This window comes from Mirounga angustirostris, unplaced genomic scaffold (genome assembly GCF_029215605.1).
Source record: "Mirounga angustirostris isolate CCGP_5_RB_7025 unplaced genomic scaffold, mMirAng1.0.hap1 SCAF_4, whole genome shotgun sequence".
NCBI lineage: Eukaryota > Metazoa > Chordata > Mammalia > Carnivora > Phocidae > Mirounga > Mirounga angustirostris.
Genome location: NW_026991712.1, coordinates 82,923,691 through 82,940,745, shown reverse-complemented (window position 1 = coordinate 82,940,745; position 17,055 = coordinate 82,923,691). Strand labels below are relative to the sequence as shown.

Below are 17,055 nucleotides of genomic sequence, written 5' to 3'. Positions count from 1 at the left end.
CCCAAGTCTCTGAAATTTTGCCCAAATCTCATGAGAACTCAGTCCAAATCTCATGAGATCTCCTTCAAATCTTGCCAGCTCTCAATCAAAAGCTCATGAGATCTCTTGCACTTGTGTCAAGACTTCTAGCTAAATCTTGTGGGATCAGGTCATGTCTCATGAGGGTCTCAGTCCAAATCTTGTAAGGTCTCCTTCAAACCTCACCAGATCTCAATCTTTTTTTTTAAGATTTTATTTATTTATTCATGAGAGAGAGAGAGGCAGAGGGAGAAGCAGACTTCCTGCAGAGCAGGGAGCCCGATGCGGGACTCGATCCCAGGACTCCAGGATCATGACCTGAGCCAAAGGCAGACGCTTAACCATCTGAGCCACCCAGGCGCCCACCAGATCTCAATCTTAATCTAATGAGCTCTCTTGTACATGTGTCAGGACTTCTAGTTAAACCTTTTTAGATCAGTCCAAGTCTCGTGTGGGTCCAGTCCAAATCTGGTGGATCTCACTCAAATCTTGCAGGAATTCAGTCAAAATCTCATGAGAAGTCACTCAGGTCTCAAGAGATTTCTACCCAAATCTCTGAGATTTTGTCCAAATCTCGTGAGGGTCTCAGTCCAAACCTCATGAGATCTCTTTCAAGTCTTGCCAGATCTCAATCTTAATCTCATGAGATCTCTTGCAACATGTGTCAAGACTTCTAGCTAAAGCTAGTGAGATCAGTCTAAATCTCCTGAGGGTCTCAGTCCAAATTTGTGAGCTCTCATTCAAATCTCAAAAGAGCTCCATCCAAATCTCGTGAGATCTCCTTAAAATCTCGACAGATCTCAATTCAAATCTCCTGAGATCTCTCACACTTCTCTCAAGAGTTCTAGCTTAATCTCATGGGGTCAGTCCAAGTCTCACGAAAACACACAAATCTCATGAGATCTAATCCTGTTTTTGCCAGATCTCAGTCCAAATATGATACCTCATGGACGACTTGCGAGATTTATAGCTAAGTCTCGGTGATCAGTACAAAAGATTTCATAACTAAGCCCAAACTTGTGAGAACTCAGTGTAAATCTCATGAGAACTCACACACCTCTCATATTTCTACAAAATTCTCATGAGATCTTAGACCAGATCTCATGAGAACTCAGGTAAAAACTTGTGAGATCTCATTCAAATCTCACCAGAACTCTGTCCAAATTTTGTGAGATCTCATCCAAATCTCACTGGAACTCTGTCCAAATCACATGAGATCTCACTTAGGTCTCACAAGATTTTTACCCAAATATCTGAGATTTTGTCCAAATCTCATGAGAACTCAGTCCAAATCTCACTTCAAATCTCACCAGATCTCAATTCAAATCTCCTGAGATCTCTCACACTTCTCTCAAGAGGTCTAGTTTAATCTCGTGAGATCAGTCCAAGTCTCATGAGAACACAGTACAAATCTTGTGAGATCTCATCTTATTCTCACTGGATCTCAGTCTAAATACGATACCTCATGAATGTCTCATGAGATTTCTAGCTAAATCTTTGTGATCAGTCCAAATGTGTTGACAACTCAGTCCAAATATTGTGAGACCTCACACTCCTCTCACGAGATTTCTACAAAAATCTCGTGAGATCTTAGACCAAAACTCATGAGAAGTCAGGCCAAAATTTGTGAGATCTCATTCAAATCTCACCAGAATTCGGTTCTAATCTTGTGAAATCTCATCCAATTCTCACCATGCCTCAGTCCAATCTCTTGAGATCTCACCAACATCTCAGTGAGATTTCTAAACAATTCTCATTAGGTCTTCATCCAAATCTCAACAAATCTCAGTCCAAATCTCGTGAGAACTCAGTTCAAATCCCGACGGATCTCAAACAATTCTCTGCAGATTTAATTCAAAGTCTCCTGAGATCTCACGCACATCTTGTGAGATTGCAACAAAGATTTCATGAGTATCTTAGTCCACATGTCACAGGTCTCAGTCCTATTCTCATGAGGACTCAGTCCAAAACTCATGAGATCTCATTCAAATCTCGCCAGACTCCATCCAAATCTCATGAGATCACATCCATATCTCACAGGAATTCAGTCCAAATCTCTTGAGATCTCACTCAGGTCTCACAAGATTTCTACTCAAATATCTGATATTTTGTCCAAATCTCATGAGAACTCAGTCCAAATCTCATGAGTTCTCCTTCAAATCATGCCAGATCTCAATCTAAATCTCATGAGAACTCTCACACATGTCTCAAGACTTCTAGCTAAATCTTGTGAGATCAGCCACATCTCGTGATGGTCTCAGTCCAAATCTCATGAAATTTCATTGAAATCTTGTCAGAAATCCATAAAAATCTCGTGAGATCTCATCCAAATCTCGCCAGAACTCTGTCTAAATTTCGTGAGATCTCATCCAAATCTAGCAGGAACTTTGTCCAAATCCCGTGAGATCTCAGGTCTCACAAGATTTCTATCCACATCTCTGAGATTTTGTCCAAATCTTGTGAGCACTCAAGCCAAATCTCATGCGATCTCATTGTAATCTTGCAGGAATTCAGTCAAAATCTCAAGAGATCTCACTCAGGTCTCATAAGATTTTTACTCAAATATCTGAGATTTTGTCCAAATCTCGTGAGATCTTGTCCAAATCTCGTGAGATCTCCTTCAAATCTCACCAGATCTCAATCCAAATCCCTGAGATCTCTCACACTTCTCTCAAGAGTTCTAGCTTAATCTCATGAAATCAGTCCAAGTCTCATGAGAACACAGTACAAATCTCATGAGATCTCATCCTATCCTCACCAGATCTCAGTCCAAATACAATACCTCATGGACATCTCATAAGATTTCTAGCTAAGTCTCTGTGATCAGTCCAAATGGGTTGAGAACTCAGCCCAAAACTTTTGAGAACTCAGTCCAAATCTCATGAGAACTCATACACTTCTCACAAGATTTCTTCAAAAATCTCATGAGAACTCAGTGCAAAATGTGAGATCTCATCCAAATCTTGCCAGAAATTTGTCCAAATTTCATGAGATCTCATCCAAATCTTGCAGGAACTCCGTCCAAATCTCCTGAGATCTCACCTAGTTCGTGCAAGATTTCTATCCAAATATGTGAGATTTTTCCCCAAATCTCATGAGAACTCAGTCCAAATCTCATGAGCTCTCCTTCAAATCTTGCCAAATCTCAAAGCAAATCTTGTGAGATCTCTCACACATGTGTCAAGGATTCTAGCTAAATATCGTGAGATCTCATCAAAATCTCGCAGGTATTCAGTCAAAATTTCAGGAGATCTCACACAGGTCTCACAGGATTTCTACACAAATCTCTGAGATTTTGTCCAAATCTTGTGAGAACTCAGTCCAAATCTAGTGAGATCTCCTTCCAATTGCACCAGATCTCAATCTACATCTTGTGAGATCTCACACATGTCTCAAGATTTCTAGCTAAATCTCATGAAATCAGGTCAAATTTTGTGATGGTCCTAGCCCAAATCTCATGAGATCTCCTTGAAGTCTCACCAGAAATCCATCCAAATCTCGTGATATCTCATCCAATTCTCGCCATTCCTCATTCCAATCTCTTGAGATCTTGCCAACATCTCATGAGATTTCTACACAAATCTTGTGATGTCTTCATCCATATCTCAACCAATCTCCAACCAAATCTTGTGAGAACTCTTACCAAGTCTCGTCAGGTCTCATCCAATTCTCATGCACATCTCATGAGATTTCAAAAAAAATCTCATTAGTTTCTTAGTTCACATCTCACCAGATCTCAGTCCAATTCTCATGAGAACTCAGTCCAACACTCATGAGATCTCATTCAAATCTTGCCAGAAGTCCATTCAAAGCTCCTGAGATCTCACTTAGGTCTCACAAGATTTCTACCCAAATCTCTGAGATTTTGTCCAAATCTCGTGAGAACTCAGTCCAAATCTCATGAGATCTCCTTCCAGTCTTGCCAGATCTCAAACCAAATCTCGTGAGATCTCTCACACATGTCTCAGTTTTCTAGCTAAATCTCCTGAGATCAGGCCAAATTTCATGATGGTGTCAGTACAAATCTCATGAGATCTCATAAAATCACACAGAAATCCGTCCAAATCTCATGAGATCTCATCCAATTCTCACCATTCCTCATTCCAATCTCTTGAGATCTCGCCAACATCTTGTGAGATTTCTACGCAAATCCTGTGATGTCTTCATCCATTTCAACAAATCTCAGTCAAAATCTCGTGGGAACTCTTTCTAACTCTCGATGAATCTCATCCAATTCTTGCCTGATTTAATTCAAAGTCTCGTGTGATCTCATACACATCTCACGAGATTTTGACAAAGATCTCATGAGTTTCTTAGTCCACATGTTGCCAGATCTCAGTCCTATTCTCGTGAGAACTCAGTCTAAAACTCGTGAGATCTCATTCAAATCTCTCCAGAACTCCATCCAAATCTTGTGAGATCTCATCCAAATCTCACAGGAATACAGTCCAAATCTCATGAGATCTCACTCAGGTCTCACAAGATTTCTACCCAAATCTCTGATATTCTGTCCAAACCTCACGAGAACTCAGTCCAAATCTCATGAGATCTCCTTCAAATCATGCCAGATCTCAATCTAAATCTTGTGAGATCTCTCACACATGTGTCAAGATTTCTAGCTAAATCTTGTGAGATCAGGCCAAAAATCGTGATGGCCTCAGTCCAAATCTCATGAGATTTCATTAAAATTTCGCCAGAAATCCATTCACATTTAATGAGATCTCATCCAAATCTCACAGGAACTCCATCCAAAGCTCATGAAATCTCACTTAGGTATTACAAGATTTCTATCCAAATCTCTGAGATATTGTCCAAATCTTGTGAGCACTCAGTCCAAATCTCATGAGATCTCATTGACATCTCACAGGAATTCAGTTGAAATCTCATGGGATCTCACTCAGGTCTCACAAGATTTTAACTCATATATCTGAGATTTTGTCTAAATCTCATGAGAACTCAGTCCAAATCTCGTGAGATCTCCTTCAAATCATGTCAGATCTCAATCTAAATCTCCTTAGATCTCTCACACTTCTCTCGAGTTCTAGCTTAATCTCATGAGATCAGTCCAAGTCTCATGAGAACACAGTACAAATCTCGTGAGATCTCATCCTATTCTCACCTGATCTCATTCCAAATATGATACCTCATGCTTGTCTCATGAGATTTCTAACTAAATCTCTGATCATTCCAAATGTATTGAGAACTCAGCCCAAAACTTGTGAGAAGTCTGTCCAAATCTCACGAGACCTCACACACCTCTCACGAGATTTCTACAAACATCTCATGAGATCTTAGACTCAGTCCAAATCTCATGAGATTTCATTCAAGTCTTGTCAGATCTCTGTACAATTCTCATGAGATCTCATCCAATTCTCACTATTCCTCAGTCCAACCTCTTGAGATCTCACACACATCTCGTGAGATTTCTACACAAATCTCATGAGGTCTTCATCCAAATCTCAATAAATCTCAGTCCAGATCTTGTGAGAACTCAGTTCAAACTCGTCAGAATTCATCCAGTTCTCTCCAGATTTATTTCAAAGTCTCGTGAAATCTCATGCACAGCTCACAAGATTTCGACAAAAATCTCGCCAGATCTCACACCAATTCTCATGAGAACTCAATCCAAAATTCATGAGATCTCATCCAAATCTTGCCAGAATTCCATCCAAATTTTGTGAGATCTCATCCAAATCTCGCCAGAACTCCATCCAAATCTCATGAGATCTCACCTGGGTCGCACAAGATTTCTAACCAAATATCTGAGCTTTTGCCCAAATCTCATGAGAACTCAGTCCAAATCTCGTGAGAGCTCCTTCAAATCTCACCAAATGTCAAAGTAAATCTTGTGAGATCTCTCGCACAGGTGTCAAGTCTTCTAGTTAAATCTCGTGAGATCAGGCAAAGTCTTGTGAGGGTCTCAGTTAAGATCACATCAGATCTCATTCAAATCTTGCTAGAACTCTGTCCAAATCTTGTGAGATCTCATCAAAATCTCACAGGAATTCAGTCAAAATCTCATGAGATCTCACTAAGGTCTCAGAAGATTTTTACTCAAATATCTGAGATTTTGTCCAAATCTTGTGAGAACTCAGTCCAAGTCTCATGAGATCTCCTTCAAACCTCACCAGCTCTCATTTCAAATCTCCTGAGATCTCTCACACTTCTCTCAAGAGTTCTAGCTTAATCTCATCAGATCAGTCCAAATCTTGTGAGAACTCAGTCCAACACTCATGAGATCTCATCCAAATCTTGCCAGAAGTCCATCCAACACTCCTGAGTTCTCACTCAGGACTCACAAGATTTCTACCCAAATCTCTGATATTTTGTCCAAATCTCCTGAGAACTCAGTTCAAATCTCGTGAGATCTCATCCAAGTCTCTCCATTCCTAGGTCTTATCTCGTGAGATCTCACCAACATCTCTTGAAATTTCTGCACAACTCTCATGAGGTCTTCATCCAAATCTCTACAAATCTCTGTTCAAATCGCATGAGAACTCAGTTCAAATCTTGTTGGATCTCATCCAATTCTCACTAGATTTAATTCAAAGTCTTGTGAAATCTCATACACATCTCACAAGATCTTAGTCCACATGTCACCAGATCTCAGTTTTATTCTCGTGAAAACTCAGTCCAAAACCTGTGCGATCTCATTCAAATCTTTCCAGAACTCCATTCAAATCTCATGAGATCTCGCCCAATCTTGCAGTATTCAGTCAAAATCTCATGAGCTCTCACTCAGGTCTCACAAGATTTCCACACAAATCTCTGAGATTTTGTCCAACTCTCATGAGAACTCAGTCAAAATCTCGTGAGATCTCTTCCAAGTCTCACCAATCCTCAATCCAATCTTGAAAACTCGTGAGATCTCTTCCAAGTCTTACCAGTCCTCAATCCAATCTCTTGAGATCTCACTGACATCTCGTGAGATTTCTACTCAAATCTCACAAGTACTTCATCAAAATCTCAACAAATTTCAGTCCAAATTTTGTGAGAACTCAGTTCAAATTTGTCAAATCTCATCCAATTCCAGGGTTATTTCAATGTCTTGTGAGATCTCATGCACATCCTGTGAGATTTCAACAAAAATCTCATGAGTTTCTTAGTTCACATCTCACCAGATCTCAGTCCAAATCTCATGAGAACTCAGTCCAAATCTCTTGAGATCTCCTTCAAATCTCACCAGATCTCAATGTAAATCTCATGAGATCTCTTGCACATGTGTCAATATTTCTAGCTAAATCTATTGAGATCAGACCTAGTCTAATTAGGGTCTCAGTCCAAATCTCATCAGATCTCATTCAAATCTCACCAGAAATCCATCCAAATCTCGTGAGATCTCATCAAAATCTCGCAGGAATTCAGTCAAAATCTCAAGAGATTTCATTCAGGTCTCACAAGATTTTTACTCAAATATCTGTTATTGTGTTCAAATCTTGTGAGAACTCAGTCCAAATCTCGTGGGATCTCCTTCAAATCTAGCCAGATCTCAATTCAAATCTCCTGAGTTCTCTCACACTTCTCTCAAGAGTTCTACTTTAATCTTGTGAGATCAGTCCAAGTCTCATGAGAACGCAGTACAAATCTCGTGAGATCTCATCCTATTCTCGTCAGGTAAGTCCAAATACGATACCTCATGCACGTCTCATAAGATCTCTAGCTAAATCTCTGTGATCAGTCCAAATGTGGTGAGAACTCAGCCCAAAACTCATGAGAACACAGTACAAATCTTGTGACAACTAACACACCTCTCACTAGATCTCTGCAAAAATCTCATGAGAACTCAGTCCAAATCTCTTGAGATTTCATTCAAATCTTGCTAGATCTCAGTCCAAGTCTCATGAGATCTCATCTAATTCTCAACTTCCCTCAGTCCAATCTCTTGAGATCTCACCAACATCTTGTGAGATTTCTATGCAAATCTTGTGAGGTCTTTGTCCAAATCTCAACCAATCTCAGTCCAAATCTCTTGAGAAGTCAGTCCAAATCTTGTGAGATCTCATCCAATTCCCCCGAGATTTAATTCAAAGTCTCATGAGATCTCATGCATATCTGGCAATATTTCAACAAAAGTCTCATGAGTTTCTCAGTTTACATCTCTCCAGATCTCAGTCCAATCTCGTGAGATCTCATTCAAGTCTCGCCAAAATTTCATCCAAAGCTCCTGAGATCTCACTCAGGTCTCACAAGATATCTACCCAAACCTCTGAGATTTTGGTCCAAATCTCATGAGATCTCATCCATGTCTCTCCAGTCCTCAGTCTAATCTCATGAGTTCTCATTGACATCTCGTGAAATTTCTACACAAATCTCATGAGGTCTTCATCCAAATCTCAACAAATATCAGTCCAAATGTTGTGAGAACTCAGTCCACTCTCATCAGATCTCATCTAATTCTGGCCAGATTTAATTCAAATTCTTATGACATCTCATGCACATCTCACGAGATTGCAACAAATATCTCGTGAGTTTCTTAGTGCACATGTCGCCAGATCTCAATCCTGTTCTCATGAGAACTCATTCCAGAACTCGTGAGATCTCATTCAAATCTCACACCAACTCTGTCCAAATCTCATGAGATCTCATCCAAATCTTGCAGGAATTCAGTCGAAATCTCATGAGATCTCACATGACTTTACCCAAATCTCTGAGATTTTGTCCTAATCTCATGAGAATTCAGTCCAAATCTCATTAGATCTTCTTCAAATCTCACCAGATCTCAATCTAAATCTCATGAGATCTCTTGCACAAGTGTCAAGATTTTTACCTAAATCTCGTGAGATCAGGCCAAGTCTGGTGAAGGCCTCAGTCCAAATCTCATGAGATCTCATCCAACTCTCACCCGAACTCCATCCAAATCTCATGAGATCTCAGTACAACACTCGTGAGATCTCATTCAAATCTCGCAGGAAGCCCGTCCAAACCTCGTGAGATCTCATTCAGGTATGACAAGATTTCTACCCAAATCTCAGAGAGTTGGTCCAAATCTCATGAGATCTCATCCAGGTTTGACAAGATTTATACCCAAATCTCAGAGAGTTGGTCCAAATCTCATGAGATCTCATCCAAGCCTCACCACATCTCAGTCCAAATCTTGTGAGATCTCATCCAAGTCTCACCACTCTTCAGTCCAATGTCATGAGATGTCACTGACATCTTGTGAGCTTTCTACACAAATCTCTTGAGGTCTTTGTCCAAATCTCAACAAATCTCAGTCCAAATCTTGTGAAAACTCAGTCCAATCTCATCAGATCTCATCCAATTCTCACCAGATTCAATTTAAAGTCTCCTGAGATCTCATGCAACTCTTGAGAGATTGTGACAAAAATCTCATGAGTCCTTAGTCCACATCTCACCAGATCTCAGTCCAATTCTCATGTGAACTCAGACCAAAACTCGTGAGATCTCATCCAAGTCTCCCTAGAACTTCCATATATTGTGAGATCATACCCAATTCTCACCAGAAGTCCAGCCAAATCTCATGAGATCTCATCCAAATCTCTCCAGAAGTCCATCCAAATCTCGTGAGATCTCATTCAAATCTCACCAGTACTCCTTCCAAATCTCATTAGATCTTATCCAAATTTCACAGGAAGTCCATCCAAATTTCATGAGTTCTATGCAGGTCTCACAAGATTTCTACTTAAATCTCTGAGATTATGTCAAAATCTCATGAGAACTCAGCCCAAATCTCATGAGATCTCCTTCCAAACCTCATGAGATCTCATCCAAATCTCACCAGAAAACCATCCAAATCTCATGAGATCTCACTTAGGTCTCACAAGATTTCTACCCAAATCTTGTGGGATCTCCTTCAAATCTCACCTATCTCAATCTAAGTCTTGTGAGATCTTTGCACACATCTCAAGACTTCTAGCTATATCTCGTGAGATCAGTCCAAGTCTTGTGAAGGTCTCAGTCCAAATCTCGTGAGATCTCATTCAAATCTCACCAGAACTCCATCCATATCTCATGAGAGCTCATCCAAATCTCACAGGAACTCCATCCAAATCTCGTGAGATCTCTTACAGTTCTCTCAAGAGTTCTAGGTAAATATGTGAGATCAGTCCAAGTCTTGAGAGAACACAGTTCAAATTTCATGGGATCTCATCTTATTCTTAGATCTCAGTCCCAATCTCATGACAGCTCATGCACGGCTCAGGAGACTTCTAACTAAATCTCTGTATTCGGTGAGAACTCAGTTCAAATCTCATGAAAACTCAGTCCAAATCTCGAACACATCACACACCTCTCACAAGATTTTTACAAAACTATCGTGCGATCTTAGACCAAATTTCATGAGAACTCAGTCCAAATCCTGTGAGATCTCATGCAAGTCTCACTAGAACTCAGTCCAAATCTCATGAAATCTCATGCAAGTCTCACTAGAACTCAGTCCAAATCTTTTGTGATCTCATGCAATTCTCACCAGATCTCAGTCAAATCTCATGAGATCTCATCCAAATCTCACCAGAATTTGTCCAAATCTTGTGAGATCTCACTTAGGTCTCACAAAATTCCTAACCAAATCTTTGAAATGTTGTCCACATCTCATGAGATCTCAGTCCAAATCTCATGAGATCTCCTTCAAATATGACAAGATCTCAATCTAAATCTCTTGAGATCTCTCCCACATGTCTCACAACTTTTGGCTAAATCTCTTGAGATCAGTCCAAGTCTCCTGAGGGTCTCAGTCCAAATCTCATGAGATCTCATTCAAATCTCACCAGAACTCCATGCATATCTCATGAGATCTCATCCAAATCTCACCAGCAGTCCATCCAAATCTCGTGAGATCTCACTCAGGTCTCACAAGATTTCTTCCCAAATCTCTGAGATTTTGTCCAAATCTCAAGAACTCAGTCCAAATCTTGTGAGATCACCTTCAAATCTCACCAGATTTCAATCGAAATCTCATGAGATCTCTCGTACATTCTCAAGACTTCTTGCTAATTCTCGTGGATCAGTCCAAGTGTCGTGAGGGTCTCAGACCAAAGTTCATGAGATCTCATTCAAATCTCACCAGATCTCCTTCCAAATCTTGTGAGATCTCATCCAAATCTCACTTGATCCATCCAAATCTCATGAGTTCTCACACAGGTCTCATAAGATTTCTACCCAATCTCTGAGATTTTGTCAAAATCTCATGAGAACTCAGTCCAAATCTCATGAGATCTCCTTTAAATCTTGTGAGATCTCAATCTAAAACTCGTGAGATCTCTGGCACTTTTCTCAGGAATTCTAACTAAATCTCATGACTTCAGTCCAAGTCACATGAGGATCTCAGTCCGTATCTCATGAGATCTCATTCAAATCTAGCCAGAACTCCATCCAGATTTCGTGAGATCTCATCCAAATCTCTCAGGAAGTCCGTCTCAAATCTTGTGAGATGTTACTTAGGTCTCACAAGATTTCTACCCAAATCTGTGAGATTTTGTCCAAATCTCATGAGAACTCTGTCCAAATCTCATGAGATCTCTTTCAAATCTTGCCAGATCTCAATCCAAATCTGTGTTCTCTCACACTTCTCTCAAGAGTTCTAGCTAAATCTCATGAGATCAGTCCACGTCTCGTGAGAACACAGTCTAAATCTCATGAGATCTCATCTTATTCTTGCCAGATCTCAGTCCAAATGTCATCATAGCTCACGCACCTCTTCCAAGATATCTAACTAAATCTCTGTGATCAGTGTATATATGGTGGGAACTCAGCCCAAAACTCATGAGAACTCAGCCCAAATCTCATGATCTCCTTCAAACCTCACCAAACTGCATTCTAAAATCCGTGAGATCTCTCACTCATGTCTCCAGATTTCTACCCCAATCTCATGATATCTTACTCCAAGTTTGTGAAAACACAGTCCAAATCTCATGAGATCTGATGCACATCTCCTGAGATTTCTGCCCAAATCTCACTAGATCACAGTCCAAATCTCGTGAGATCTCAGTCCAAATCTCATGAGATCTCATTCAAATCTCACCAATCTTTGTCCAAATATCATGAGATCTCAGTTCAAATGTCGCCAGCTAATCCAAATCTCATGAAACCTCAGTTAAAATCTCCTAAAAAGTCAGTCCAAATCTTGTGAGATCTCTTCCAAACCTCACCAGATCTCCATCCAAATCTCCTGAACTCAACCACACATCTAGCAAGATCTACCCAAATCTCATGAGATCTCACTCCAAATCTCGTGAGATCTCATCCAACTCTCATGAGAACTCATTCTAATTCCTGTGAGCTCTCATTCAAATCTCAACAGGGCTCAGTCCAAATCTGGAGAGAACTTAGTCTGAATCTCATGAGATCTCTTTCCAAACCTCGTGAGATCTCATCCAAATCTCACCAGAAGACCATCCAAATCTTGTGAAATCTCACTCATGTCTCACAAGATTTCTACCCAAATCTTGTGGGATCTCCTTCAGATCTCACCATATCTCAATATAAATCTCATGAGATCTTTACACATGTCTCTAGCTAGTCTAGTGTCTAGACTTCTAGCTAAATCTTGTGATATCAGTCCAAGTCTTGTGAAGGTCTCTGTCCAAATCTCGTGAAATCTCATTCAAATCTCGCCAGAATTCTGTCCATATCTCATGAGAGCTCATCCAAACTTGCCAGAAGCCTGTCCAAATCTCATGAGATCTTATCCAAATCTCACAGGAACTCTATCCAAATCTCATGAGATCTCTTACAGTTCTCTCAAGAGTTCTAGGTAAATACGTGAGATCAGTCCAAGTCTCAAGGGAACACAGTCCAAATCTCATGAGATCTCATCCTATTCTGGAAAGATCTAAGTCCCAATCTCATGATAGCTCATGCACATCTCACAAGACCTCTAGCTATCTCTCTGTGACCAGTCCAAATGTGGTGAGAACTCAGCTCAAAACTTGTGAAAACTCAGTCCAAATCTCAAACACGTCACACACCTCTCACAAGATTTCTACAAAACTATTGTGCGATCTCAGACCAAATCTCGTGAGAACTCAGTCCAAATCTTGTGAGATCTCATCCAAGTCTTGCCAGATCTCAGTCCAAATCTCATGAGGTCTCATCCAAATCTCACCAGAAGTCCATCCAAATCTTGTGAGATCTCATCCAAATCTCGAAGGAAATCCACCAAAATCTCATGAGATCTCACTTAGGTCTCACTAGATTCCTAACCAAATCTTTGAGATTTTGTCCAAATCTTGGAGAGCTCAGTCCAAATCTCATGTGATCTCCTTCAAATCTTGCCAGATCTCAGTCCAAATCTCTTGAGATCTCTCACCATTCTCTCAAGAGTTCTAGGTAAATATGTGAGATCAGTCCAAGTCTTGAGAGAACAGTCCAGATCTCATGAGATCTCATCCTATTCTCAAAAGATCTCAGTCCCAATCTCATGATAACTCATGCACATCTCACGAGACCTCTAGCTATATCTCTGTGATCAGTCCAAACATGGTAAGAACTCAGCTCGAATCTTATGAAAACTCAGTCCAAATCTTGAACATGTCACACAGTCTCACAAGATTTCTACAAAAATATCGTGCGATCTTAGGCCAAATCTCATGATGACTCAGTCCAAATCTTGTGAGATCTCATCCAAGTCTCACCAGAAGTCCGTCCAAATCTTGTGAGATCTCATCCAAATCTTGAAGGAAACCCGTCCAAATCTTGTGAGAGCTCACTTAGGTCTCATGAGATTCCTAACCAAGTCTTTGAGAGTTTGTCCAAATCTAGTGAGAACTCAGTCCAAATCTCATGAGATCTCCTTCAAATCTTGTGAGATCTTAATCTAAATCTCATAAGATCTCTCACACATGTCTCATGACTTCTAGTTAAATCTCGTGAGATCAGTCCAAGTCTCGTGAGGGTCTCAGTCCAAATTTCATGAGATCTCATCCAAATCTCACCAGAACTCCATCCAGGGACTTGACCCATTGCACAGGCATATGCCTCTACTAACCCGGCCAGAGTTAAGAAATGCTAGCCTTGACCCCTCAGGGAGAGGCCAGCGCACTTCCAACTCAGTTTATAACAACCTTCCCAACTGAATTTTTCACCAAAAAGAAGAGCGTACCTCCCCTTTGTTCTCCAGACTCACCTATGGTTTTGCTTGTTTGTCACAGATCGCCTTTCCCTTTTATTCCCCACAAGTCCCATTTTTGCTGGTAAAATAACTGGTGCTTTCTATTTTTTAGGTTAACAAGACATTGTGTCTCTTTGCCTGTTCCAGCTTTTAGAGTTACCTCCTCCATACTCAGCCCCAGCCACAGCAGGCAGAGTCTTCCTCACACAGCATCCTTCTGACCTCCTTCTCTGCCTCTTCCTATTTTTTTAAAAAGATTTTTATTTATTTGACAGAGAGACAGCAAGAGAGGGAACACAAGCAAGGGGAGTGGGAAAGGGAGAAGCAGGCTTCCCACGAGCAGGGAGTCTGATGCAGGGCTCGATCCCAGGACCCTGAGATCATGACCTGAGCCAAAGGCAGTCGCTTAACCAACTGAGCCACCCAAGCACCCCTGCATCTTCCTGTTTTAAAGCCCCATTGCCATTCCAGGGGGCCACCTGAAGCATCCAGGATCATCTCCCCATCTCAAGGTCCTTAACATAAGCACCTCTGCAGGGTCCATTTTGCTGTGTGATGGAACTTGCGCACAGGTTCCTGGCATTAGAATGGGGAACTCTTAGGGAGGGGGCATTATTCTCCCCACCACCACATTATGAACTGAGGTGACAAGTAAATTTGGATGCCCCTCCCCCCCAATCTTTTCTAATTTCAACAGTCTGGTAAAATAAACCACTACCTCCAGGCACAATCAAGACAAAGGCAAATCAGAACCCTAGGGCACTCCATCCATGACCATAAAATTGCCCAAGTACTAGTCTCTTTGGAGTAGTTGTTTTTTGGCTTGTTTCCCAACCTGTTTTTTTTCCCCCTTGAAAGGCAGACAGGACCAGTAGGGCAGAAAGAGCTGCTGCCCTGGGGTTGTGAGGAATGGCTGATTATATACTTGGGAATTGGAGGAGGTAAGGAAAAGAGAGATTTCAAAAGGATTTTCAAATGTTAACAACTCACAGGATACTGTAGGAGGCCTTGCCATGTCAAGTTAAGGTTGTTTTTCCCATCTAGTACAGCATTGACATTAGGACAGTTGGGAGCTCCATAGAAGAATATCACACATATCCCAGCCAGGAGTGGGAGGTGGGGGAAGTTTGCATGGTGTCAGCTTAAGCTTTGTCTTCAGCTTGTCTTCTGCTCCCTCATCACAAGGGGAAGTGCCCAGCAGTGGAGGGAGGGAAGGCAGTGGCTGAGTGGGGCGCCTGGGACCCCACTCATCCCCTGCTATGAATTTTGAACCCAGTCTAAGGGAGCAGAAGGGATGGTTTCCATTGCCCTGCCCCTTCCTTTCAACAGGGGGATCCTTGTGCACCTCCCCCAGGAGGCCACAAAGGGGGGGCCGCGACCCTTCCTTTGGAGTCTGCCTAGTGAAGATGCAGGCTCCCAGATGTTTTCAGCACTTGGGGTGTTGTGGGCAGGTGTCATCCTGAGTGGCCAGAAGTTGCAGACTTTTGGTCCCACCCCCCCCAAGAGTGTCCAGGCCTGGGGGGTTGGGTGGGGCCTGGCTTGGAGGCTGAGCTCCTCAGGCGCAGCCATCACACTCTGTCCCCTCCAAACCAGGTTCTGAGGAGAGAGCGAGAGCGAGAGAGATACATATCTGCCTTTCTCTGGCTGGTGGAAAGTCCTCCCTCATGTTACTGTCTGGCTGGGGCAGCCTTCCTTATGCTGAGTGCTGTGTGTGTGTGTGTGTGTGTGTGTTTGTGTAGGGGTGGGGGGTTAGAGCTGCAGGGGGGCAGAGGAGAAGTGGTAACAAAATCAGGACGCAGGTGACTGGCAAGAGGAGGAAGGAAGCCAAGGCAGTGGGAAGAGGAGGAGAGGAGAAGGGTGTGAGGGAAGAGGAGAGGGAAGAGGGGGTCGAGGAGGTAGGACGTCAGAACAGATCCAAGGTGGGATGGGAGCTGGGGAGAGGGAAAGGGGTTGGGGTGGAGGGACTGAGGCGAGGCCCTCAACGTCATGGACCCGGCGTGTCTGAGGTAAAATTAGACAACATTGGGGTGCGGTTCTGGACAGAATTCCTGGGGCTGTGGAAGTAGCAGTGCTGTTGCTTCCATTGTATTAGAAAGTATTGTGTGGAGGGTGAGGATGCTTGGGACAGGAATAGGTGTTGATGGTTACGGTGTGGCTAGGCGCATGATCTTGTGTGTAAGTGGAAGGCGCGTGAGGCTGGTGTAGGGAGGAGGCGGGGCGAGTCACACTTACCTGGCAGGGGAGATACCACGATCAAGCAGGCGATTTTCCCGGAACGAGGCTTGTCCGTTGCACTGAGGATGTGCTGAACTCTGAGATTTCCCCAAAGGTGGGAAACTCGACTGCATAAATTGTAGTAGTGGGTGACTGTGTTTGCGCTCTCCCCTGGTAACGGGTGTGTAACAATAAAGTGTTTTTGCTTTTCATCTTGCTTTTTTTTTTCTTGCATTGCTAGGCCACAGAGTTGACCCTGGTGACACCAGTGCAGTGAGAAATGCACCGCCATTTTTCAGGCTTGCTTTGTGAAGGAGCAGCTTTTCGCTATTTCTCATAGAAAATGTAGGAGAGTTTCTATCTGCAGGTTTAGAAAAGAAACCTTGGTTGTCGTGTTTGCGTTTTATCGAAAACACAAAAACATCCAGCAATAAGGTAACATTCACACTGTCTGCCATTCCATCCAACAGTTTGAGGTATGCAGAGAAGTAGGGGAAATGAGCCCTCATGAGTAGACAGATCACTCATCTGAAAATGACCCAGAGCTGACACCAAGGTGAGAATCACCAAGAAGGACAAGAAAGCATTTCTTGTAACCACATCCCATCATGTACAAAACATTCAGCAGATACATGGAAATTGTAAAAAAAAAAAAAAAAAAAAGACCAAATCTCATGTTAAGAGATGAAAACCACAATGACCATTTTGAGTTCATTACTGTGTATGTTGATTTCCAACAGCCTTGGAGGAGATTT

The 17,055-nt window shown here is 41.9% G+C and overlaps 1 non-coding gene across 1 annotated transcript; it reads left to right on the top strand.

Moving 5' to 3' along the window:
* Positions 1-16,310: 16,310 nt before the first annotated feature.
* On the top strand, positions 16,311-16,474 carry LOC123860748 (U1 spliceosomal RNA). Its single transcript, XR_006794860.1, has one exon. It is a non-coding gene; the product is annotated as a U1 spliceosomal RNA (small nuclear RNA).
* Positions 16,475-17,055: the final 581 nt, after the last annotated feature.